The sequence below is a fragment of the Notolepis coatsorum genome (genome assembly GCF_963971535.1).
Source record: "Notolepis coatsorum genome assembly, chromosome: 6".
NCBI classification, from domain to species: domain Eukaryota; kingdom Metazoa; phylum Chordata; class Actinopteri; order Aulopiformes; family Paralepididae; genus Notolepis; species Notolepis coatsorum.
This window is the reverse complement of record NC_140170.1, coordinates 108,326-136,132: the sequence shown is the minus strand read 5'-3', so window position 1 is coordinate 136,132 and position 27,807 is coordinate 108,326.

Here is a 27,807-nt window from a genome sequence, read left to right as displayed (position 1 = left end):
TGGGCATATGGATTGATGAAAAGATGGCCTTTGATGTTCATATTGGGAACCTACTGAGAAAACTTAGACCTAAACTGGACTTTTTCTTCCGGTTAAAGAAATGTTTCCCGTCTGAAGCCAGGAAGAGAATTGTGCAGAGTTCCTTTCTGCCTGTATTAGACTATGGCGATGTAATCTATATGCATGCTCCTTCCTCCCTGCTTAAAAAGCTGGATTCTGCGTACCATACTGCCATACGTTTTGTAACAGGTGCAGGCTCTCGCACCCACCACTGCACGTTGTATCAGTCATTAGGATGGTCCTCTCTGTACCAAAGAAGACAATCACACATGTTGATTTTTATCCTTAAGTCATTGCTAGGTAAGCTGCCCTTATATATCTCCAGACTTCTGTCCTTTTATACTTGCTTTTTTAATACCAGACGAGCAGCAAATGGGATGCTGTTAAATGTTCCTTTGATGCAGTCAGAGCTTGGTAAAGCTGCATTCTCCCACTATGCTCCCTTTTTATGGAATACGCTGCAAGTGAAACTTTGTCTACAGGCACTTCCTACTGTGAATGCTTTTAAAGGTATGCTACGATTAGCCCTTTATGAAACATGTAACTGTTTTACCTGATGCTATTGTTGATGTGATTATGCTCCTTGCCACTGCACAAATGACCCTCTGTATTTATATTTGAATTGTATGTTTTTTGTTTAATGCCCTGTTTTATGTTGAAACTTGTTGTGTGCTGTGTTGGTCAGGACTCCCTGGAAGAAGAGATCTTGTATCTCAATGGGACATTCCTGGATAAATAAAGGATAAAAAAAAAAAAAAAAAATATGATACAAAAAAAATATATATATATATATATATATATTATACTTTTTTTTTAATCTTTAATCTAATAGTCGACTAATGGCAAATTTGGGCCAATCATAGTCGACTATCGAAATCCTTAGTCGGGGACAGCCCTAGTTGGGGATAAGGGTTCCGCACAGACAATTGTGACCACGCATGGCAGTATCTGCCACTACTCGTCCGGCTGTATTTCGTGTGGGATCAAAAGATTTTTTTTTTTTTTTTTTTTTTTACAATTTGAATGTTTAAGAACATGTTTACTATAAAAGCGAACAGTTATAATATCTATAATAGTAACAATTCTTTGTTTAAAAAAGGCTGTTTCAGTGTGATTTAGTCCATTGCATGGGGGCGTAATTAAATTTGCATGTGAATCAAGACAAGCGCTTTTGTTGGCATTGGGGGAGTGAGAGGGCGACGCCCATACACATACACACATGGCCTCTGTTGATACATTTTCCATGGGATTAGTGAACGTGTCTCGAGTCGTCACGATGGATGCACTCAACAAGTTATCTGGATCAGGAAGAGCAATTGATGAATCGGATCTAATGAACAAGTACATATTAGACTTTGTTAATCGAGTCGATCCAGTCTCTGCACCGGTGAGCTCCTCAGATGACGAAGATTCTGATGAAGACTTGGATTTTGGTCCGATACTGCCGTGCGCAGCTGAGCCTGAAGTGGATTTCGAGGAGGACGATTCTGTTCACAGCGGGACGTCACACCGGGCTATCCAACGGAATTAACGATCAGATCGGTCGAAGATAATATGGCTGTTTTAACGTTGGACAGTGACATCAATGAAGAATTGGAAAAAATAAAAAGTATGATTGCAAATGCTATCAAGGGCGAAAAGAGAATTCCAAACGGCAGGCATTGTCGTGTACAACGAAACTGTGAAGAATTGATATACAAAAGCAGGTGGACATGGCCTCATTGACACCTAAAGAGAGGGACATGTCAGGGTTCCCACGCTTGCCTTGACATTTTTTTCCATACTACCTCCTGATTTTCCAGGTACCATATTAAGTGATGATCTATAGGCCCCTGAAGTTTTCCGCCCCCATCCGCGCCCCCCTCCCCTCACACACACAACCCCCTAGGACACCTGACTACTTACTTGATTTAAAAGATGTGCCAGTCAAGTCTACATTGTAAATGCTTAGAGATTATGTCTTATTGATAATATCAATGCATGAAATAATGCAACAAGCTGTAGATGAACAACAATTGATTGAACTGGAACACATGAGCACTGGGATTGATATATGTTCTCTCTTCCACTCCTCTCCTATCTCATCCTGTCCTCTTCTCTCCACACCTCCCCTCGTGTCTGCTCTTGTCTTCTCTTCCTACTCTTCTCAACTCCTCTCCATTGTTCTCCCTTTTCCTCTGTCATCCTCCTCTTCCATCTTCGCGGCCTCTTCTCTTCCTGGCTAACTGGCTCGTTATGAGAGCTAACGTTGGCTAGCTACTGTACCCGGCGCTGGCTAACTGGCGATCGTTATGAGAGCTAACGTTGGTAGCTACTGTACCTGGCGCTGGCTAACTGGCTCGTTATGAGAGCTAACGTTGGCTAGCTACTGTACCTGGCGCTGGCTAACTGGCTCATTATGAGAGCTAACGTTGGCTAGCTACTGTACCTGGCGCTGGCTAACTGGCTCGTTATGAGAACTAACGTTGGCTAGCTACTGTACCTGGCGCTGGCTAACTGGCTCGTTATGAGAGCTAACGTTGGCTAGCTACTGTACCTGGCGCTGGCTAACTGGCTCGTTATGAGAGCTAACGTTGGTAGCTACTGTACCTGGTGCTGGCTAACTGCCTCGTTATGAGAGCTACCGTTGGTAGCTACTGTACCTGGCGCTGGCTAACTGGCTCATTATGAGAGCTAACGTTGGCTAGCTACTGTACCTGGCGCTGGCTAACTGGCTCGTTATGAGAGCTAACGTTGGCTAGCTACTGTACCTGGCGCTGGCTAACTGGCTTAGGTTTGCTAGCCTTCTGAGACTTGCTAGCAGTGCGTGCTACGCTAGCAGGCGGTGCTCTAGTGGACTGGACTGAGGCGGTAGCTACCGAGGCTACACTAGCTGCAGAGGCTGCTCTATCACCAAAGGTTCTGCCAACTGCGGAAGCCTTGCTAGCAGTAGCAGGATGGAGTAAGCTAGTGGTAGAGAACGAGCCTACACTGAGCCTCCTAACAGAATAAAACCTTGACTTAGCTGTGGGGGCAGAGGTTCTGCTAGCTGTGCAAGCTACGGTAGCTAGGCTAGCGGCAGTGCTGGTAGCCTGGGCTGTGTTAGCAGAGAGAGCTAAGGGGATAGCTGCCGAAGCTACAATGGCTACGGGGGCTAAGCTAACCACAGGGGCCTTGCCGGCCGACAGGGCGGTCCCAGCATCAGAGGCTTTGTTAGCTATGGGGGCCGTGTTTGTTGAGAGAGCTAAGGGGGTAGCTGCCAAAGCTACATTGGCTACAGGGGCTAAGCTAGCCACAGGGGCCTTGCCGGCAGACGGAGCGGTCCCAGCATCAGAGGCTTTGTTAGCTATAGGGCCTGTGCTAGAGGGGTGAGCTAAGGGGGTAGCTGCCAAAGCTACATCGGCTAAGCTAACCACAGGGGCGGTCCCAGCATCAAAGGCTTTGTTAGCTATGGGGCCTGTGTTAGTTGAGAGAGCTAAGGGGGTAGCTGCCAAAGCTACATTGGCTACAAGAGCTAAGCTAACCACAGGGGCCTTGCCGGCCGATGGAGCGGTCCCAGCATTAGAGGCTCTGGTTGCTATAGGGCCTGAGCTGGCTACCTAGACAGCGAGGCCTGCGGAGCCTATGCTAACTGCTATGGAGGCAGTACTAGCTACTGGGCTAGTGCTAGCTGCCGGGGCAGTGAGGACCACGTGGCCTATGCTAACTACTAAAGGAGCAGTGTTAGCTACTGGGCTAGTGCTAGCTTCCTGGACAGTACATATCGGCATCAATCAGAAATATTTAACCTATAATTATGTCATTTTACAAACGTTCTTTACCACAAGGTCCAAGTCAAGCTATAGGAAATGTGTTGAAAAAGGTCAAGAGTGCATGGCATCTCGATTAGAACATCTGTTCTAGGAAGCTGCACCATTATGACAGAGAACCTGACATGATGTTAGGTCATTATGTTTGGTACCACAAAGCCTTATTTGGAGTGCCTTTGATTTCTTTAGAGTGCCAGGGGGCGTGTAGTCTTTTACCAACAAACTTGCAGTTCCGCGTTCGGGTTCTGCAATCTGATTGGCCACTGACGTACGCTCTCTCTACGCCCAAACAGCGCGTTACGCTAGTTCTGCCTCTAACACCGCCGGGGCTGCGATGGTACTCAAATGAGTACACTGCCGTGAAAAGCTGCCCTTAAAACAGCAGCAATACAGCTCTTCCAGCGCGTTACGCTAGTTCTGCCTCTAACACCGCCGGGGCTGCGATGGTACTCAAACGAGTACACTGCCGTGAAAAGCTGCCCTTGAAACAGCAGCAATACAGCAGCAATACCCTGGGACAGGTAACATATCGACAACACTCCGCTGTAGTTTCTGGAATTAAATGATCACAGAGAAGCATGTTCCTCTCTGTTATAAATAAAGATTGCCGGTGCCACTGCTGAGTCAGTATATATATGCACAGAAAGTTCGCAGTGGAAAGTCAAAACGCGTTGTCGATATGTTACCTTGTCCCAGGGGAGGACACAGATAGGCATGTTTTCACTGCATCGCTTATACAATTTAAAACAAACCGTTGACAATTTGGACTTGAGTAATTTTCGGGTCATCACTTCAGCTCAAGGAAGAGCTGTATTGCTGCTGTTTCAAGGGCAGCTTTTCACGGCAGTGTACTCATTTGAGTACGCGGTCCAGCTTGACGACCACCCTAGCTGTTCCCATCGCAGCCCCGGCGGTGTTAGAGGCAGAACTAGCATAGCGTGCTGTTTGGGCGTAGAGAGAGCATACGTCAGTGGCCAATCAGATCGCAGAACCGGAACGCGGAACTGCAAGTTTGTTGGTAAAAGACTACACGCTGCCAGGGGTGATTGTAAACTTGGTGAAAGCATATTTCCAAGATATTCTAATGAGTTCTAGTACTACAGATTTTACAGAGGCAGAGACTAGAGATAAGCATTATGGCAGGGTGTACTATTTCCCCACTAGCATTCACAATGGAAGTAATAATTAGAGCCTCAAAATGGGTGGTAGGTGGGGAGAGATGGCATGGCGGGCTGCGCCTCCCACCAATTAGGGCTTACATGGATGACATTAGTGACCAGGACAGTGCCTTGTACAAAAAGGTTACTAAAGAAGTTAAATTATATCAAGTCTGCTAATTGTCTCCATCTGCTGGATGCTGTTTATCATGGCGCGCTGAGATTTATTACTGGCTGTAAACTCCTTACACATCACTGTTTGCTGTATTCCTTAGTTAATTGGTCATCTCTCTCCATGCGCAGAACCTTGCACTGGCATACTTTCATTTACAAATCCATCCTAGGTCTGCTTCCCACTTATTTATCTGTCTATCTACTTCGCAAACAGACCCGTTATAGCTTACGCATTCAGAATATCATCACTTATTCCATCCCCTCAGTCCGTACTGAGCGTGGTAAGAAGGTGTTCTCCTACTCTGCCCCCTCCACCTGGAATACGCTAAAGCAGAGTCTGAAGCTGGCCAGCTTAGTCCCCCTAGCGAGTTTTAAATTGATGTTGGGTGTCTTGGAGAGAGCTTCTATTCTCTGCTCTTGTTTTTAAGGCAGAATTGTTTTCTCCGCCCTCTCTTTGGCACTTTATGTTTTGTGTTGTAATTTATTGTGTGTTGACTGGTGAGTGTACTGTTGCTGTTTACATGTGTAACTGTCGTATGGGCTGCTGTCTGAACAGGTCGCACTTGTAAATGAGAAATCGGTCTCAATGTGATTTTACCCATTTAAATAAAGGCAAAAAAAAGAAAGTGGGCTAGGATGAAGATTAAGCCTAGTAAATCGAGAAGCATTTCATTGACCAGAGGGATGGTAGTAGAGCGAAGGTTTTATGTAGATGAGGAGTAAATTCCACCTATAGGGGACAAGCCAGTGAAATGTTTGGGTAGGTGGTATAATGAGGAGTTGAATGATAGTGAACAGATAGAGCAGCTTAGGAAAGATGTTGATAGGAAGGATAGAGAAGTCAGGGCTTCCAGGCAAGGTGAAGTTATGGTGTTTACAGTTTGGTTTATTCCCTAAGTTGATGTGGCCATTGTCAATATATGAAGAGCCAATATCAAAAGATAGAAAGGCTTGAGAGATTAGTTAATTTGTACATTAGGAAATGGCTAGGAGTTCCTTGTGTATAAGTGTGGCATTGTATGGGAAAGGCATTAATAATAATAATAATAATAATAATAATAATAATAATAATAATAATAATGCAGGACCTGTTGCAGAGGTCTTTATTCGGCATGCAACGACACTCAATGTTTTAGCGGTACACACAGCGGTTCGTTTTCTAGCACACACACCGGAACACACACGCATGCATTGTCTCTTTAGAATCGCCGATGCGATTCGTCTCTGCGATTAACCCATTCTCCAGCTACCAGTAAAAGAGGGTGGAAAGATTGCGGTCAGTTAGGTCCAGACGGCAGAATGAAATAGAGAAATTAGTGAAGGAGAGGAGACAGCTAAAAAAGCAGTGGAGAAAGGCGTCAGTAGATGAGAAAGAGGGAATTATTCTTTTGCAAGAAAAGCTAAGAAATCGGTTAGCAGTACTCAGTCAGGAGGGCAGAACAACTTATACAACCATATTATGTCAGGCTGTAAGACTAGTCTTTCTCAAGGTATACATGGCGACATAACCCGGTTTTGAAGAGCTTAGCGTCAGGAATTGAAAGTAGAAGAGTACAAGTGAATTCAGGATGTAATCAGATGGAGGGTGCAGCCATTCAATTTGTCCGGGAGGAAGAGAAATGTAGAGGATGTACGTTTTTAGGCAGGCATGAGTCAGGCCACCTAAATGGAGCTACTGATTGGGAGATGCAGGTAGATTTGGGAGGATGATTTGTTGTTCCAGGAGAGATAGTTAGCACTAACTTGAGGCCTGACCTAGTATTATGGTCTCGTAGTCAGTTTATTTTATAGAATTGACCGTGCCTTGGGAGGATTCAGTGGAGGAGGCGTACAAAAGGAAAAAAATTTAGATATGCAGACCTGGCAGCCAACGTAAACAAAGGGTAAGAGTATTCCTTTTCTTCTCTATTGTTGCCGTTTCATGTGTGATATTGGTATGATATGGACATTTTATTTTTGACATAGGATAACATAGGGAGGTTCGGCTTGTGGATATCAGAGCATGGGGGGGGGGGGTTCTGGGACACTGGAAGTTCTGGAACTAACTGTTGAGTCTTCCTGAGGTGTCGTGGGCCTAACTTGACGAAACACCAGTGAGGGGGGGTGCTGGCTCTCACTGCCCATCTATTCACACATTAGATTGTGGTGGCCATTGGGGGCCGTGTGGTATGGTATGTATCAGCGTTTCCGTTAGCCGGTAATTACCGGTATTTGACCGGCAAAATCTGGTGAAGTCCGACATATCTAATCTCTCCGGTCATAATGTCCAGTGAAAATAATTCCCTCTAAACACAATTAGATTATTTGAATTGTATTAAAATAGGCTAAAATTAAATAGCCTATGCGATGAACGAAACAATCATTACATTTGTCGTTGCTTCACCAAGCAGCCGGTCAATGACATCCTGTGTCAGCGAGCTGGCAGCTGATATATTTACGTGAAGCATGGCTTGGCAGGGTGCAGTACTCCAATTCAGCCATTGGCAATTCAGCTGTTGGGTGGGGGCGCTGCTGACACCGCTGCTCTGCTCTGTCTGCTCCTGCTCCATGCTTCACGTAAATATATCAGCTGCCAGCTCGCTGACACAGGATGTCATTGACCGGCTGCTTGGTGAAGCAACGACAAATGTAATGATTGTTTCGTTCATCGCATAGGCTATTTAATTTTAGCCTATTTTAATACAATTCAAATAATCAAATTGTGCTTATGTAACCAGGAGGCTTAGGACATATAACAGACAGACGAAGCAATTATGTTTAATATAATTATCTTTATTTAAGCTATGATATCAGAAAGGATTAGTTGAATTTTATACAAAAATAGAGGTATCACTATCACCATGTATACATCGACATGTATACATTTAGCACAGAGAGACAGACTAAACTCACACTACACCCTAACGTGTAATAGCCAAAAACAGTGACCACTTGTTGACCAGGACCACCACCTGTCATGACACAGAAATTACAATAAATATCAAGGCATAAAATGCTGGCTGTTGCACAGTACAAAACAAACATTTATGAACACCCCGGTCATACAAACTGACGAGAGAGAGAGCTAGACTTACACTTGAACTGAATGAATGAAACACCCGGCGCCGCACACACACACAGCACACACCCAGGCCGCAATGGTACATCTAGTTCCCCAGCCTGAGGGAAATCAGGACAGGTCGTCTGTATTACTATTTATCCTAAACAGTCTGAGTGTGTAATATGCATGTGGGCAAATCATAAACAAAAGAAGTGAGCGATACCTTTGCATCGCCAGGCGTAAGCACAACGCCTCGCCTCTTCACCGTTCAAGGTCTGTCGTTCCCTAAGTAAGACCATACGCAGTATAAACACCTAAATCGTGCAACCTATCGACATGAAAATGCAAGCTCCGCTCTATAATACAGTAAAGTTACTCACCAGAACTCTCTCTCGTCCCGTCACAGGGGAATCAGGTGTCGGGAAATGTTTGCTGCAATCGCCGCCGCACACAACTAGGAAGTGTTTGTTTCAGCCGCCATCCGGTCAGACTGAAATACGCGCTGACGTCAGAGCCACACCCACAATAACCCCAGCTGGCCACACTCACCCCCCTAGAAAACTAATCAGGGTCCCACTGATCTGCAAGTCAGTCTTTGGCCCCGAAGGACCCCTCCTCCGTCCGACCATGCCCAGGTGGCGATGCCCCAACCCCCAGCACCGCACTCTTCCCCCCTAGATGACAAACGGCCGATCGCGGCAGCTTAAAGGGGTTAGAATGGACACCCGCATTGCTGCGGTGTGACCGACGCACCGGCACCGGGAGCATGGTTATCTCCTCCGGTTCCCCCCGTTCTATGTGGGGCCACGGTTTCACCGGTTCAAATTGTGCTCCCTGGTCTCGACGATGGGATTGTTCCTCAGAGTCATCTGAACTATCATGCTGGCTCCATTCCGAACCCCCTTCCTTGGGATCCGCTTCTTCTGACCCACTACCAACACCAATCCAAATCATACTACCATCTTCACTCTCTTCGCCTTGCACCCCCCTGACATCCTCCCTTTCCCCCAGTACCCCGGCACCACAACGCCGGATCTCAGAACGGTGAACATTCCTGGGTGGTCCCGCAGCACCCACCGGCACCACGGTATACACCGGCTTTTCGGGGTCCAACCGCTTGACGACCCGATGGGGAATGGAAAGCCATAGATCCTGAATTTTATTCCTACCAATTACCTTCCGATTCCGCACATAAACCAGTTCCCCTGGCTGCAAGTCCGCGTCCTTGGACGTCGGCCCCCAGTGCCGACGCCGAGACTCTACTGCTTTCTGCATCTGACCACTAGCCTGCGCATATGCCACCTGTAACCGCTCTTGATGTCTCTGCACCCACTCTCCCACACCTCCAACTTCCTCATTGCCCCCACCAAGCATGAGGTCTAGAGGTGTGCAAGGGGCTCGGCCAAACAGGAGAAAATATGGGGAATAGCCCGTGCTCTGATGTTCTGTCGTATTATAAGCGTATACCACCTCCGGCAAATACTCCGCCCACCTCCTCTTCTTCTCCGAAGTAAGTCATGGAGGGTTCGATTAAACCGTTCGCACTGCCCGTTACCTTGTGGATGGTACGGACTTGTCCTACTTTTCTTCATCCCGTACAATTTACAGAGCGATCGCACCACTTCGCCCTCAAAACACCTGCCCTGGTCGGAATGCAACCGGGCTGGCACGCCATAAGGCTGGATCCAGTGCTTAACCAAGCACCTGGCAACCGTGGTAGCCTGTTGGTTCCGAGTCGGGACTGCAACGGTAAATTTCGTAAACACATCAGTGAATACTAAAACATTCTCTCTCCCATCTGAGGAAGATTCCAATACTGTAAAATCCATGGCCACCACCTCCAGTGGCCTGGATGCCAACACGCTCCCCATGGCAGTCACTACCCTTGGCTGTGGGGCCTTCGACACAATGCACCGCTCACAGGACTTACAAAAATCCTCCACATCCCGATACATTCCGGACCAATAACACCGACCACTCACCAGCTTAAAGGTCCGCTCAATACCTTGGTGACCATGCCCTCCATGCATCTGATCCAACACTTCTTTTTGCAATGCCCTAGGCATGATTACCTGCTCCTGCTGACCCTCCCTTGGGCCCTCTCGCGTTCGATACAGCACCCCCCCCCGTTCTACCACCCTTTCCCACTGCCGCAACAGTTCTAATGCCCTAGGGGACTCTGCCCGTCTTTCCTCTCGACTTGGCCTCTCCCCTCGCCGCCAATACTTAAGAAAAGACGCCACCACTGGATCGGCCTGCTGTAACAGAGACAAAGATGCTGAAGTGTAAGACGGAAAGGTAGTAGTAGAGACATTGGCCGGAGGGGCCACCCCCACCTGCTCCTCACTCCGCACAACCTGCCCACCCCCCGGCCCAGAGTTGTCATCCTCTGGACATGAGCCGGGTGTTGCCGGTTCTGGTTTAGAGTCCAAGACAGAGTACTGCCTGGACAAAGCATCTGCAGCTGCATTCTGCCGACCCGGCCGATAAACAATATCATAATCAAACCGGGCTAACTCTGACACCCACCGCTGTTCTACAGCCCCCAATCTCGCGGTTTGCAAATGGCTCAACGGGTTGTTGTCCGTCAGGACGGTGAACTTGTTACCGATTAAATATTCCCGAAATTTATCGGTCACCGCCCATTTAAGGCCCAGCAACTCTAACTTCATAGAACTATAGTTCTCCATATTGCGCTCTGAGGACCTCAACCCCCTGCTGGCATACGCTACCGGTCTTCTCCGCCCCTCAACCTCTTGAGACAGCACAGCTCCCAGACCCTGGTGGCTGGCATCAATCTCCACTGTGAAGGGCTTGGTAAAGTCTGCGTATGCCAACACCGGAGCCGAAACCAACCTCTGCTTCAGGCCCTGAAACGCCTCCTCACATGCCGGACCCCAATGCTGATGAAACAGGTGTGATGAAAGAGGACGCCTCTTTTTCTTGGAGCCACCAAGTGCCGCGAGAGCATGAAGAGGTGCTGCCAGATTGGCAAAGTTCTTCACGAACCTTCGATAGAAGGAGGCGAAACCTAGAAAGGATAACAACTCCGCCCCATTCCGGGGATTTCTCCACTCCGCTACCGCACGTATCTTCGCTGGGTCAGTCGCCACCCCTTGCGATGAGATAACGTGCCCCAGATATGACACCTCCGATCTGAAGAATGAACACTTACTGAACTTCACTTTCAGGTTGCACTGCTCAAACCGTAACAAAACCCTCTCCAACCGACGTAGATGTTCTGCAAAGGTGGAAGAGAAGACCACGACATCGTCAAGATAGAGCAACAATGCTTTGAACCGCTGGTCACCCAGGATGCGCTCCATGAGCCGCTGAAATGTCCCCGGTGCGCTGCACAAACCAAACGGCATCCGGTTGAACTCATACAGCCCAAATGGCGTGCAAAAGGCCGTTTTCGGACGATCCCTCTCAAGCATCTCCACCTGATTATACCCGCTCGCTAAGTCCAGTGTCGAGAACCACGTTGCACCACTCAGAGAGTCCAATGATTCCTCAATGCGAGGCAGCGGGAACGCATCTTTGCGGGTTTTGGCATTTAACCGCCTATAGTCCACACACAGCCTAATCGAACCGTCTTTCTTTCTCATGATCACCAAGGGGGAAGAGTACGGACTACTGCTCTCCCTAATCACTCCCTGTTCCAACAACTTCTGGATGTGGCTTCTCACTTCCTCATACTGACTGGGCGGGATCCTTCGGTACCTCTGACTCACCGGGGCCTCATCAACAACTGGGATTTCATGATAAATCAGATTTGTGCATCCTAATTCACTATCTGAGGAGGCAAACACATGAGAAAACTTGTACAACAGTTGCCTGGCTTGTCTTGCCTGCTCTTCCGACAAACCCGGGAAGCACAGTGCAGCGATCTCGGGGGACAGCTCCCCGTCTCCTTGCGACCCCTGCTGCTCCCTAATCATAACCTGCTCCTCCCGTGGACCCACCCGCTTAAAATGGACAGAAACGCCCTCCCCAGCCACTACCTCAGCCAGATGTAACGATGCGAGGCGTGTCTGTGGCTTCAAACTAACATCTGAGGAACCTACATTAATGACCGGAATAGTCAAATGTCCATTGTTAACTTCTACATAGGCACTAGAGACCACTAACCCCGCAGGCAAATTCCCCTCTTCCAACCCCAACGGCTCTATAAGTACAGATGTCCTAGACAGGCATAGACTGTCAGGTCCGGCCGCTGGAACAAAACACATCGATCCTGCAGGGATTGTGAACGGGGAGACAGCAGCAGCAAACATGTTCCCTTCCAATGTGACAGTTTGTTCATTTAGACAGGCTGCAAAAGCAGTCTGCCAACCTGGGGCCTTCAGGAGGAGCGGCGGTGGGCTAGGACCATGCGCAGGGCATAACAGCTGATAACACTCCTTAATAACATTCATCCCGAGCAAGCCCGGCACTGCTTGTTTGCGCACTTTTGCGGCTTGTCCAACGGGGTCTTTCACCACTAATATACCCCTCTGCGGTATGGTCCTATCCAACGCCACCGCCTCCACATCAACGGTGAAGTAGCCCAAATAGGGGATACTCAATCCATGGGCCCCACTCAATGTCAGCCACCCACAGTCAGCCAAATCCCCCCCCCACTTTGGCAGTAGATGTTTAAAGAAAAAACTTTCGGTAACAGTCGACACATTTGACCCGGAATCGATTAAACATTGAAACTTCACCCCCCCCATAGAAACTTCCACAGTGTCACACTCCCCCACCAAACACTCATACACGTGCGGATCAATATGGGGTACTGTTACCGAGCCTGGCTGTACTCCACCTGTGGTTTGGCTCTTCACCACAGAGGGAGACAGTTTCCCTGCTGCTCCGATATCTGAGCTGCCCCATCCCTCCCTGCGGCCAAAGCAGGAGACCAATGGTCTTGGCTACGGCTAGGCCGTGGGGCCACACAGAATCGTGCAATATGGCCAGCTTTCTGACATTTAAAACAAATGGGCTGCCCTGAGGCATCGTACCGTGGCTGCCATTTACGGGCGTCTGTTCGCCTAGACCCTGATGCCTGCAAAGTGGTTGAAAGTTGTGATAAATCATCAATTAGAACCTGTTGTTTCTGTAACATGTCTAAAACTTTGGCAAGCGTAGGATCAGGCTTCCCCTCCATCGCAGCAGTAACTACACTCGCCTCTACTGGCGTGGCCTCCACCTTCTCACAGGAACCCACCACCCGCCTTCTACGCTCTCCCCCCCACTCCGCTTCCTCTCCCCACTGAAAAGCTTCTCTACGGAGCGCAAAAAACGACATTGTGGGTTGCTGGCGGGTTTTTTTTTTTTATTCTCGACGGAGACTGATATCGGATACATTTTCTGCAAACTGGTCACGCAAGGCAAAATCGCCACACCACGCCTCCTTCACCTTACAGTGATTGATCTCTTCCATGATAGCCATTAATGCATGTGAATATTCCCGTACAGACTCCCCATCCTGTTGTCTTCTATCAAAGAACTGTCTTTGTAATTTAGTGAGTGACGGGGGCTGCCCGTATACCTCTTGGAGAATGTCTAACACCTGCACTGGACTCGATCGTTCAGCCTGTGTGCGATACTTTATCTCCTGCCTTGCTTCCCCCCCCAGATGCTCGTAAATGTACGCCGCTTTTTCGGCGCCAGCGTAAGAGCGGTAGATCAAAGTAGCATTAATTTTGGCAGGTATACAATCCGTTCCCTGGTACCAACAGGCAGACTCTCCCCCCCCCACATGCCCACCCGCCCCCTGATTACCAGAGGACTGAGCAGACACAGGAGATTGATTCCCGTCCAGCCTCTGTATTAAAGACTCATTGTCAGTTTTCAACTGGCTGATGGCCTCTTTATCGGACTGCACTCTGGCTTTCAGAGCATCAAGTTCATCTTGTAAGTCCTTCAAACTAATTTTCGTGTTTCACAAAGCCACCTTAAACAGCTGTGATACGTCACTTCACCAACGGTCCTCTTGTCCACCCGGCCGCCAGGAGACTGTGGTGACGGCAGAGTCTTCTGTTGACTGACTCTCCGGCCTTTCTTGGACGCTGTGTGGTCACTGTTTTTAGCCACTCTGTCCCTAAATTCTCCCCCTGTCTGCAAGTCCAATCTGTCTCTCTATGTGCTGTTATAAATACCCGAAGCCTAGGTCACAAAATCAAATTAGATCCTGCCAACTGCGCCAAACTGTAACCAGGAGGCTTAGGACATATAACAGACAGACAAAGCAATTATGTTTAATATAATTATCTTTATTTAAGCTATGATATCAGAAAGGATTAGTTGAATTTTATACAAAAATAGAGGTATCACTATCACCATGTATACATCGACATGTATACATTTAGCTCAGAGAGACAGACTAAACTCACACTACACCCTAACGTGTAATAGCCAAAAACAGTGACCACTTGTTGACCAGGACCACCACCTGTCATGACACAGAAATTACAATAAATATCAAGGCATAAAATGCTGGCTGTTGCACAGTACAAAACAAACATTTATGAACACCCCGGTCATACAAACTGACGAGAGAGAGAGCTAGACTTACACTTGAACTGAATGAATGAAACACCCGGCGCCGCACACACACACAGCACACACCCAGGCCGCAATGGTACATCTAGTTCCCCAGCCTGAGGGAAATCAGGACAGGTCGTCTGTATTACTATTTATCCTAAACAGTCTGAGTGTGTAATATGCATGTGGGCAAATCATAAACAAAAGAAGTGAGCGATACCTTTGCATCGCCAGGCTTAAGCACAACGCCTCGCCTCTTCACCGTTCAAGGTCTGTTGTTCCCTAAGTAAGACCATACGCAGTATAAACACCTAAATCGTGCAACCTATCGACATGAAAATGCAAGCTCCGCTCTATAATACAGTAAAGTTACTCACCAGAACTCTCTCTCGTCCCGTCACAGGGGAATCAGGTGTCGGGAAATGTTTGCTGCAATCGCCGCCGCACACAACTAGGAAGTGTTTGTTTCAGCCGCCATCCGGTCAGACTGAAATACGCGCTGATGTCAGAGCCACACCCACAATAACCCCAGCTGGCCACACTTAGAGGGAATTATTTTCACCGGACATTATGAGCAGCAGCACCAAGTCGTTGGGAGGTGGAGATATACATCACGGCGCAAACCCACGATAATGCTGCCGTCTCTCTGCCAAATTTCTCAGTTCTTCGCTTGATATAATTAATACAAATGTCCAATATAACGGAATTCGTTAGCTCATAAAAATGTGATTATAACAGACTGCTGTTTATTAAGGTCGGGCAGACTGCCCACCGACACCTCAAGTCGGCAGCAGCACGCAGTCTCGAGGGACTTATTTTATTTGGAATATATTAATGACTGTATATACGCAAAAGTAGTCTAGTTTTAAGTTAAAATATTATAAATGCCTTGATGATGTCATTCTTTATATAGGCCTATCAATTGTTTTTAAGCTCAATAAACTCTGACCGGAATTTATCCCATTTGTCCGGTAGATTGAAATCTACCGGACACTCAGACCTGCAAAAAAAAATTCTAACGGAAACCCTGGTATGTATGTAGCATTGGCATTGTCAATACCTGGAGCTCTCATTCTAACCATTTCCTCCTGCACCCACACCCCTTACCCTAAACCAGGTTTATATCCTACTTCCTAATCAACATTATCTGGCCATCCTCAGTAAATACTATCAAACTCCTGACCTCATGCACGCACGGACGCACTATCCAACTATCCAGCAGTGTTAATTTCGTCAGCTATTTTTAATTTTAGTTGTAGTCTTAGTCATGTCTCAAATGCTCTTTTTCGTTTTCATCATATTTAGTCACCTTTATCTATATTTCGTTTAGTCAACTACAGGTCTGAGCATTTTTCGTTTCAGTCTTTTTTGTTTAGTTTTCGATTTAGTCTTTTTTGTTTAGTCTCGCCACTCAGTTACAGCCTCATAAGTTGGCGTGAGCTTTTTCGAAACAAAAAAAGCTAACGTTAGTGCTAGCTGGTTAGACTCATGTACTCAATATGGGGTTTTACAGGTTGATACATCCCTTCTCATACACAACACAGCTACCTGCTAATACGCTAGCTTCACAACAACAACATCCGGTCCGTCCTCCCATATCTCCCGGGTGGAAACAACACCGCCAGCATAACAGTGGTGCCCCTAAGACCATACAACTAGAGCGACACACAAAACCCCAGAACATTACAATAATTCACCCACAGAACAATGTGTTGGGGATAGGGCTGGCCCCTATTAGTCTATTAGTCGACTAATCGGTCGAAAGGAGCCGTAGTCGACTGCCAACCTCTTAGTCTAATACATTTTTTTTTATAAATTTTCCTTTTTTTTGTATCATTCTTTCCAAAAGAAAAAAGGCCTAGAAGCGTGGCTAACGCTAATGGCACGCATACCAGAAGCTAACTGCCTACGAAAACAGGCACAGAGGCACTGAAAGAGGATTTCACCCATCTAATGAACACACTAGATGTATCCATCAGTGGACCAATTGCATGCTTTTGCAGAGGACAAGAAGCCTTCAGTCGACTCCTTCAGACATTAAGCACCCCCCACAGCCCAAATGTTATGATTATGACATAATTGAAGCACTGGACAAGAAAAAACACTGTGCAGCATTGTTTGTTGATCTGTCTAAAGCTTTTGATTCTGTGGATCATGCATTGCTACTGCAAATGCTTGGCTGCATAGGTCTTGGTAAAATGGCTTTGAGCTGGTTTAAAAACTATCTATCTGAAAGAACTCAGTGTGTTTCAGTAGAAGATTATACCTCAGCTGCTCTTACTGTAAACAAAGGTGTTCCACAAGGTTCTATTTTGGCCCCTGTCTTATTTTCCATCTTTATAAATGAACTAGGAAATGGGATAAACCCAGCACGTTTTCATTTATACGCCGATGATACAGTTGTTTACACAGTGGCTTCCTCTTTAACTCAGGCCATAGAGCTTCTACAGGATGCTTTTAATACACTACAACACTCCTTGCTAAGGCTAAGACTGGTCCTTAATGCAAAAAAGACCAAGTACATGACCTTCTCTCGCTCTCGAGCTAATACAGCTGTCCCCCCGATTCTGACACTGGAAGGGACATGCCTTGACAAAGTAGCATCCTATAAATATCTGGGCATATGGATTGATGAAAAGATGGCCTTTGATGTTCATATTGGGAACCTACTGAGAAAACTTAGACCTAAACTGGACTTTTTCTTCCGGTTAAAGAAATGTTTCCCGTCTGAAGCCAGGAAGAGAATTGTGCAGAGTTCCTTTCTGCCTGTATTAGACTATGGCGATGTAATCTATATGCATGCTCCTTCCTCCCTGCTTAAAAAGCTGGATTCTGCGTACCATACTGCCATACGTTTTGTAACAGGTGCAGGCTCTCGCACCCACCACTGCACTTTGTATCAGTCATTAGGATGGTCCTCTCTGTACCAAAGAAGACAATCACACATGTTGATTTTTATCCTTAAGTCATTGCTAGGTAAGCTGCCCTTATATATCTCCAGACTTCTGTCCTTTTATACTTGCTTTTTTAATACCAGACGAGCAGCAAATGGGATGCTGTTAAATGTTCCTTTGATGCAGTCAGAGCTTGGTAAAGCTGCATTCTCCCACTATGCTCCCTTTTTATGGAATACGCTGCAAGTGAAACTTTGTCTACAGGCACTTCCTACTGTGAATGCTTTTAAAGGTATGCTACGATTAGCCCTTTATGAAACATGTAACTGTTTTACCTGATGCTATTGTTGATGTGATTATGCTCCTTGCCACTGCACAAATGACCCTCTGTATTTATATTTGAATTGTATGTTTTTTGTTTAATGCCCTGTTTTATGTTGAAACTTGTTGTGTGCTGTGTTGGTCAGGACTCCCTGGAAGAAGAGATCTTGTATCTCAATGGGACATTCCTGGATAAATAAAGGATAAATAAAAAAAAAAAAAATATGATACAAAAAATATATATATATATATATATTATACTTTTTTTTTAATCTTTAATCTAATAGTCGACTAATGGCAAATTTGGGCCAATCATAGTCGACTATCCAAATCCTTAGTCGGGGACAGCCCTAGTTGGGGATAAGGGTTCCGCACAGACAATTGTGACCACGCATGGCAGTATCTGCCACTACTCGTCCGGCTGTATTTCGTGTGGGATCAATTTTTTTTTTTTTTTTTTTTACAATTTGAATGTTTAAGAACATGTTTACTATAAAAGCGAACAGTTATAATATCTATAATAGTAACAATTCTTTGTTTAAAAAAGGCTGTTTCAGTGTGATTTAGTCCATTGCATGGGGGCGTAATTAAATTTGCATGTGAATCAAGACAAGCGCTTTTGTTGGCATTGGGGGAGTGAGAGGGCGACGCCCATACACATACACACATGGCCTCTGTTGATACACTTTCCATGGGATTAGTGAACGTGTCTCGAGTCGTCACGATGGATGCACTCAACAAGTTATCTGGATCAGGAAGAGCAATTGATGAATCGGATCTAATGAACGAGTACATATTAGACTTTGTTAATCGAGTCGATCCAGTCTCTGCACCGGTGAGCTCCTCAGATGACGAAGATTCTGATGAAGACTTGGATTTTGGTCCGATACTGCCGTGCGCAGCTGAGCCTGAAGTGAATTTCGAGGAGGACGATTCTGTTCACAGCGGGACCGTCACACCGGGCTATTCAATGGAATTAACGATCAGATCAGTCGAAGATAATATGGCTGTTTTATGGTGGACAGTGACATCAATGAAGAATTGGAAAAAATAAAAAGTATGATTGCAAATGCTATCAAGGGCGAAAAGAGAATTCCAAACGGCAGGCATTGTCGTGTACAACGAAACTGTGAAGAATTGATATACAAAAGCAGGTGGACATGGCCTCATTGACACCTAAAGAGAGGGACATGTCAGGGTTCCCACGCTTGCCTTGACATTTTTTTCCATACTACCTCCTGATTTTCCAGATACCATATTAAGTGATGATCTATAGGCCCCTGAAGTTTTCCGCCCCCATCCGCGCCCCCCTCCCCTCACACACACAACCCCCTAGGACACCTGACTACTTACTTGATTTAAAAGATGTGCCAGTCAAGTCTACATTGTAAATGCTTAGAGATTATGTCTTATTGATAATATCAATGCATGAAATAATGCAACAAGCTGTAGATGAACAACAATTGATTGAACTGGAACACATGAGCACTGGGATTGATATATGTTCTCTCTTCCACTCCTCTCCTATCTCATCCTGTCCTCTTCTCTCCACACCTCCCCTCGTGTCTGCTCTTGTCTTCTCTTCCTACTCTTCTCAACTCCTCTCCATTGTTCTCCCTTTTCCTCTGTCATCCTCCTCTTCCATCTTCGCGGCCTCTTCTCTTCCTGGCTAACTGGCTCGTTATGAGAGCTAACGTTGGCTAGCTACTGTACCCGGCGCTGGCTAACTGGCGATCGTTATGAGAGCTAACGTTGGTAGCTACTGTACCTGGCGCTGGCTAACTGGCTCGTTATGAGAGCTAACGTTGGCTAGCTACTGTACCTGGCGCTGGCTAACTGGCTCATTATGAGAGCTAACGTTGGCTAGCTACTGTACCTGGCGCTGGCTAACTGGCTCGTTATGAGAACTAACGTTGGCTAGCTACTGTACCTGGCGCTGGCTAACTGGCTCGTTATGAGAGCTAACGTTGGCTAGCTACTGTACCTGGCGCTGGCTAACTGGCTCGTTATGAGAGCTAACGTTGGTAGCTACTGTACCTGGTGCTGGCTAACTGCCTCGTTATGAGAGCTACCGTTGGTAGCTACTGTACCTGGCGCTGGCTAACTGGCTCATTATGAGAGCTAACGTTGGCTAGCTACTGTACCTGGCGCTGGCTAACTGGCTCGTTATGAGAGCTAACGTTGGCTAGCTACTGTACCTGGCGCTGGCTAACTGGCTTAGGTTTGCTAGCCTTCTGAGACTTGCTAGCAGTGCGTGCTACGCTAGCAGGCGGTGCTCTAGTGGACTGGACTGAGGCGGTAGCTACCGAGGCTACACTAGCTGCAGAGGCTGCTCTATCACCAAAGGTTCTGCCAGCTGCGGAAGCCTTGCTAGCAGTAGCAGGATGGAGTAAGCTAGTGGTAGAGAACGAGCCTACACTGAGCCTCCTAACAGAATAAAACCTTGACTTAGCTGTGGGGGCAGAGGTTCTGCTAGCTGTGCAAGCTACGGTAGCTAGGCTAGCGGCAGTGCTGGTAGCCTGGGCTGTGTTAGCAGAGAGAGCTAAGGGGATAGCTGCCGAAGCTACAATGGCTACGGGGGCTAAGCTAACCACAGGGGCCTTGCCGGCCGACAGGGCGGTCCCAGCATCAGAGGCTTTGTTAGCTATGGGGGCCGTGTTTGTTGAGAGAGCTAAGGGGGTAGCTGCCAAAGCTACATTGGCTACAGGGGCTAAGCTAGCCACAGGGGCCTTGCCGGCAGACGGAGCGGTCCCAGCATCAGAGGCTTTGTTAGCTATAGGGCCTGTGCTAGAGGGGTGAGATAAGGGGGTAGCTGCCAAAGCTACATCGGCTAAGCTAACCACAGGGGCGGTCCCAGCATCAAAGGCTTTGTTAGCTATGGGGCCTGTGTTAGTTGAGAGAGCTAAGGGGGTAGCTGCCAAAGCTACATTGGCTACAAGAGCTAAGCTAACCACAGGGGCCTTGCCGGCCGATGGAGCGGTCCCAGCATTAGAGGCTCTGGTTGCTATAGGGCCTGAGCTGGCTACCTGGACAGCGAGGCCTGCGGAGCCTATGCTAACTGCTATGGAGGCAGTACTAGCTACTGGGCTAGTGCTAGCTGCCGGGGCAGTGAGGACCACGTGGCCTATGCTAACTACTAAAGGAGCAGTGTTAGCTACTGGGCTAGTGCTAGCTTCCTGGACAGTACATATCGGCATCAATCAGAAATATTTAACCTATAATTATGTCATTTTACAAACGTTCTTTACCACAAGGTCCAAGTCAAGCTATAGGAAATGTGTTGAAAAAGGTCAAGAGTGCATGGCATCTCGATTAGAACATCTGTTCTAGGAAGCTGCACCATTATGACAGAGAACCTGACATGATGTTAGGTCATTATGTTTGGTACCACAAAGCCTTATTTGGAGTGCCTTTGATTTCTTTAGAGTGCCAGGGGGCGTGTAGTCTTTTACCAACAAACTTGCAGTTCCGCGTTCGGGTTCTGCAATCTGATTGGCCACTGACGTACGCTCTCTCTACGCCCAAACAGCGCGTTACGCTAGTTCTGCCTCTAACACCGCCGGGGCTGCGATGGTACTCAAATTAGTACACTTCCGTGAAAAGCTGCCCTTAAAACAGCAGCAATACAGCTCTTCCAGCGCGTTACGCTAGTTCTGCCTCTAACACCGCCGGGGCTGCGATGGTACTCAAATGAGTACACTGCCGTGAAAAGCTGCCCTTAAAACAGCAGCAATACAGCTCTTCCAGCGCGTTACGCTAGTTCTGCCTCTAACACCGCCGGGGCTGCGATGGTACTCAAATGAGTACACTGCCGTGAAAAGCTGCCCTTAAAACAGCAGCAATACAGCTCTTCCAGCGCGTTACGCTAGTTCTGCCTCTAACACCGCCGGGGCTGCGATGGTACTCAAATGAGTACACTGCCGTGAAAAGCTGCCCTTAAAACAGCAGCAATACAGCTCTTCCAGCGCGTTACGCTAGTTCTGCCTCTAACACCGCCGGGGCTGCGATGGTACTCAAACGAGTACACTGCCGTGAAAAGCTGCCCTTGAAACAGCAGCAATACAGTAGCAATACCCTGGGACAGGTAACATATCGACAACACTCCGCTGTAGTTTCTGGAATTAAATGATCACAGAGAAGCATGTTCCTCTCTGTTATAAATAAAGATTGCCGGTGCCACTGCTGAGTCAGTATATATATGCACAGAAAGTTCGCAGTGGAAAGTCAAAACGCGTTGTCGATATGTTACCTGTCCCAGGGGAGGACACAGATAGGCATGTTTTCACTGCATCGCTTATACAATTTAAAACAAACCGTTGACAATTTGGACTTGAGTAATTTTCGGGTCATCACTTCAGCTCAAGGAAGAGCTGTATTGCTGCTGTTTCAAGGGCAGCTTTTCACGGCAGTGTACTCATTTGAGTACGCGGTCCAGCTTGACGACCACCCTAGCTGTTCCCATCGCAGCCCCGGCGGTGTTAGAGGCAGAACTAGCATAGCGTGCTGTTTGGGCGTAGAGAGAGCATACGTCAGTGGCCAATCAGATCGCAGAACCGGAACGCGGAACTGCAAGTTTGTTGGTAAAAGACTACACGCTGCCAGGGGTGATTGTAAACTTGGTGAAAGCATATTTCCAAGATATTCTAATGAGTTCTAGTACTACAGATTTTACAGAGGCAGAGACTAGAGATAAGCATTATGGCAGGGTGTACTATTTCCCCACTAGCATTCACAATGGAAGTAATAATTAGAGCCTCAAAATGGGTGGTAGGTGGGGAGAGATGGCATGGCGGGCTGCGCCTCCCACCAATTAGGGCTTACATGGATGACATTAGTGACCAGGACAGTGCCTTGTACAAAAAGGTTACTAAAGAAGTTAAATTATATCAAGTCTGCTAATTGTCTCCATCTGCTGGATGCTGTTTATCATGGCGCGCTGAGATTTATTACTGGCTGTAAACTCCTTACACATCACTGTTTGCTGTATTCCTTAGTTAATTGGTCATCTCTCTCCATGCGCAGAACCTTGCACTGGCATACTTTCATTTACAAATCCATCCTAGGTCTGCTTCCCACTTATTTATCTGTCTATCTACTTCGCAAACAGACCCGTTATAGCTTACGCATTCAGAATATCATCACTTATTCCATCCCCTCAGTCCGTACTGAGCGTGGTAAGAAGGTGTTCTCCTACTCTGCCCCCTCCACCTGGAATACGCTAAAGCAGAGTCTGAAGCTGGCCAGCTTAGTCCCCCTAGCGAGTTTTAAATTGATGTTGGGTGTCTTGGAGAGAGCTTCTATTCTCTGCTCTTGTTTTTAAGGCAGAATTGTTTTCTCCGCCCCCTCTTTGGCACTTTATGTTTTGTGTTGTAATTTATTGTGTGTTGACTGGTGAGTGTACTGTTGCTGTTTACATGTGTAACTGTCGTATGGGCTGCTGTCTGAACAGGTCGCACTTGTAAATGAGACATCGGTCTCAATGTGATTTTACCCATTTAAATAAAGGCAAAAAAAAGAAAGTGGGCTAGGATGAAGATTAAGCCTAGTAAATCGAGAAGCATTTCATTGACCAGAGGGATGGTAGTAGAGCGAAGGTTTTATGTAGATGAGGAGTAAATTCCACCTATAGGGGACAAGCCAGTGAAATGTTTGGGTAGGTGGTATAATGAGGAGTTGAATGATAGTGAACAGATAGAGCAGCTTAGGAAAGATGTTGATAGGAAGGATAGAGAAGTCAGGGCTTCCAGGCAAGGTGAAGTTATGGTGTTTACACTTTGGTTTATTCCCTAAGTTGATGTGGCCATTGTCAATATATGAAGAGCCAATATCAAAAGATAGAAAGGCTTGAGAGATTAGTTAATTTGTACATTAGGAAATGGCTAGGAGTTCCTTGTGTATAAGTGTGGCATTGTATGGGAAAGGCATTAATAATAATAATAATAATAATAATAATGCAGGACCTGTTGCAGAGGTCTTTATTCGGCATGCAACGACACTCAATGTTTTAGCGGTACACACAGCGGTTCGTTTTCTAGCACACACACCGGAACACACACGCATGCATTGTCTCTTTAGAATCGCCGATGCGATTCGTCTCTGCGATTAACCCATTCTCCAGCTACCAGTAAAAGAGGGTGGAAAGATTGCGGTCAGTTAGGTCCAGACGGCAGAATGAAATAGAGAAATTAGTGAAGGAGAGGAGACAGCTAAAAAAGCAGCGGAGAAAGGCGTCAGTAGATGAGAAAGAGGGAATTATTCTTTTGCAAGAAAAGCTAAGAAATCGGTTAGCAGTACTCAGTCAGGAGGGCAGAACAACTTATATAACCATATTATGTCAGGCTGTAAGACTAGTCTTTCTCAAGGTATACATGGCGACATAACCCGGTTTTGAAGAGCTTAGCGTCAGGAATTGAAAGTAGAAGAGTACAAGTGAATTCAGGATGTTATCAGATGGAGGGTGCAGCCATTCAATTTGTCCGGGAGGAAGAGAAATGTAGAGGATGTAGGTTTTTAGGCAGGCATGAGTCAAGCCACCTAAATGGAGCTACTGATTGGGAGATGCAGGTAGATTTGGGAGGATGATTTGTTGTTCCAGGAGAGATAGTTAGCACTAACTTGAGGCCTGACCTAGTATTATGGTCTCGTGGTTAGTTTATTTTATAGAATTGACCGTGCCTTGGGAGGATTCAGTGGAGGAGGCGTACAAAAGGAAAACGCTTAGATATGCAGACCTGGCAGCCAACGTAAACAAAGGGTAAGAGTATTCCTTTTCTTCTCTATTGTTGCTGTTTCATGTGTGATATTGGTATGATATGGACATTTTATTTTTGACATAGGATAACATAGGGAGGTTCGGCTTGTGGATATCAGAGCATGGGGGGGGGGGGGGTTCTGGGACACTGGAAGTTCTGGAACTAACTGTTGAGTCTTCCTGAGGTGTCGTGGGCCTAACTTGACGAAACACCAGTGAGGGGGGGTGCTGGCTCTCACTGCCCATCTATTCACACATTAGATTGTGGTGGCCATTGGGGGCCGTGTGGTATGGTATGTATCAGCGTTTCCGTTAGCCGGTAATTACCGGTATTTGACCGGCAAAATCTGGTGAAGTCCGACATATCTAATCTCTCCGGTCATAATGTCCAGTGAAAATAATTCCCTCTAAACACAATTAGATTATTTGAATTGTATTAAAATAGGCTAAAATTAAATAGCCTATGCGATGAACGAAACAATCATTACATTTGTCGTTGCTTCACCAAGCAGCCGGTCAATGACATCCTGTGTCAGCGAGCTGGCAGCTGATATATTTACGTGAAGCATGGCTTGGCAGGGTGCAGTACTCCAATTCAGCCATTGGCAATTCAGCTGTTGGGTGGGGGCGCTGCTGACACCGCTGCTCTGCTCTGTCTGCTCCTGCTCCATGCTTCACGTAAATATATCAGCTGCCAGCTCGCTGACACAGGATGTCATTGACCGGCTGCTTGGTGAAGCAACGACAAATGTAATGATTGTTTCGTTCATCGCATAGGCTATTTAATTTTAGCCTATTTTAATACAATTCAAATAATCAAATTGTGCTTATGTAACCAGGAGGCTTAGGACATATAACAGACAGACGAAGCAATTATGTTTAATATAATTATCTTTATTTAAGCTATGATATCAGAAAGGATTAGTTGAATTTTATACAAAAATAGAGGTATCACTATCACCATGTATACATCGACATGTATACATTTAGCACAGAGAGACAGACTAAACTCACACTACACCCTAACGTGTAATAGCCAAAAACAGTGACCACTTGTTGACCAGGACCACCACCTGTCATGACACAGAAATTACAATAAATATCAAGGCATAAAATGCTGGCTGTTGCACAGTACAAAACAAACATTTATGAACACCCCGGTCATACAAACTGACGAGAGAGAGAGCTAGACTTACACTTGAACTGAATGAATGAAACACCCGGCGCCGCACACACACACAGCACACACCCAGGCCGCAATGGTACATCTAGTTCCCCAGCCTGAGGGAAATCAGGACAGGTCGTCTGTATTACTATTTATCCTAAACAGTCTGAGTGTGTAATATGCATGTGGGCAAATCATAAACAAAAGAAGTGAGCGATACCTTTGCATCGCCAGGCGTAAGCACAACGCCTCGCCTCTTCACCGTTCAAGGTCTGTCGTTCCCTAAGTAAGACCATACGCAGTATAAACACCTAAATCGTGCAACCTATCGACATGAAAATGCAAGCTCCGCTCTATAATACAGTAAAGTTACTCACCAGAACTCTCTCTCGTCCCGTCACAGGGGAATCAGGTGTCGGGAAATGTTTGCTGCAATCGCCGCCGCACACAACTAGGAAGTGTTTGTTTCAGCCGCCATCCGGTCAGACTGAAATACGCGCTGACGTCAGAGCCACACCCACAATAACCCCAGCTGGCCACACTCACCCCCCTAGAAAACTAATCAGGGTCCCACTGATCTGCAAGTCAGTCTTTGGCCCCGAAGGACCCCTCCTCCGTCCGACCATGCCCAGGTGGCGATGCCCCAACCCCCAGCACCGCACTCTTCCCCCCTAGATGACAAACGGCCGATCGCGGCAGCTTAAAGGGGTTAGAATGGACACCCGCATTGCTGCGGTGTGACCGACGCACCGGCACCGGGAGCATGGTTATCTCCTCCGGTTCCCCCCGTTCTATGTGGGGCCACGGTTTCACCGGTTCAAATTGTGCTCCCTGGTCTCGACGATGGGATTGTTCCTCAGAGTCATCTGAACTATCATGCTGGCTCCATTCCGAACCCCCTTCCTTGGGATCCGCTTCTTCTGACCCACTACCAACACCAATCCAAATCATACTACCATCTTCACTCTCTTCGCCTTGCACCCCCCTGACATCCTCCCTTTCCCCCAGTACCCCGGCACCACAACGCCGGATCTCAGAACGGTGAACATTCCTGGGTGGTCCCGCAGCACCCACCGGCACCACGGTATACACCGGCTTTTCGGGGTCCAACCGCTTGACGACCCGATGGGGAATGGAAAGCCATAGATCCTGAATTTTATTCCTACCAATTACCTTCCGATTCCGCACATAAACCAGTTCCCCTGGCTGCAAGTCCGCGTCCTTGGACGTCGGCCCCCAGTGCCGACGCCGAGACTCTACTGCTTTCTGCATCTGACCACTAGCCTGCGCATATGCCACCTGTAACCGCTCTTGATGTCTCTGCACCCACTCTCCCACACCTCCAACTTCCTCATTGCCCCCACCAAGCATGAGGTCTAGAGGTGTGCAAGGGGCTCGGCCAAACAGGAGAAAATATGGGGAATAGCCCGTGCTCTGATGTTCTGTCGTATTATAAGCGTATACCACCTCCGGCAAATACTCCGCCCACCTCCTCTTCTTCTCCGAAGTAAGTCATGGAGGGTTCGATTAAACCGTTCGCACTGCCCGTTACCTTGTGGATGGTACGGACTTGTCCTACTTTTCTTCATCCCGTACAATTTACAGAGCGATCGCACCACTTCGCCCTCAAAACACCTGCCCTGGTCGGAATGCAACCGGGCTGGCACGCCATAAGGCTGGATCCAGTGCTTAACCAAGCACCTGGCAACCGTGGTAGCCTGTTGGTTCCGAGTCGGGACTGCAACGGTAAATTTCGTAAACACATCAGTGAATACTAAAACATTCTCTCTCCCATCTGAGGAAGATTCCAATACTGTAAAATCCATGGCCACCACCTCCAGTGGCCTGGATGCCAACACGCTCCCCATGGCAGTCACTACCCTTGGCTGTGGGGCCTTCGACACAATGCACCGCTCACAGGACTTACAA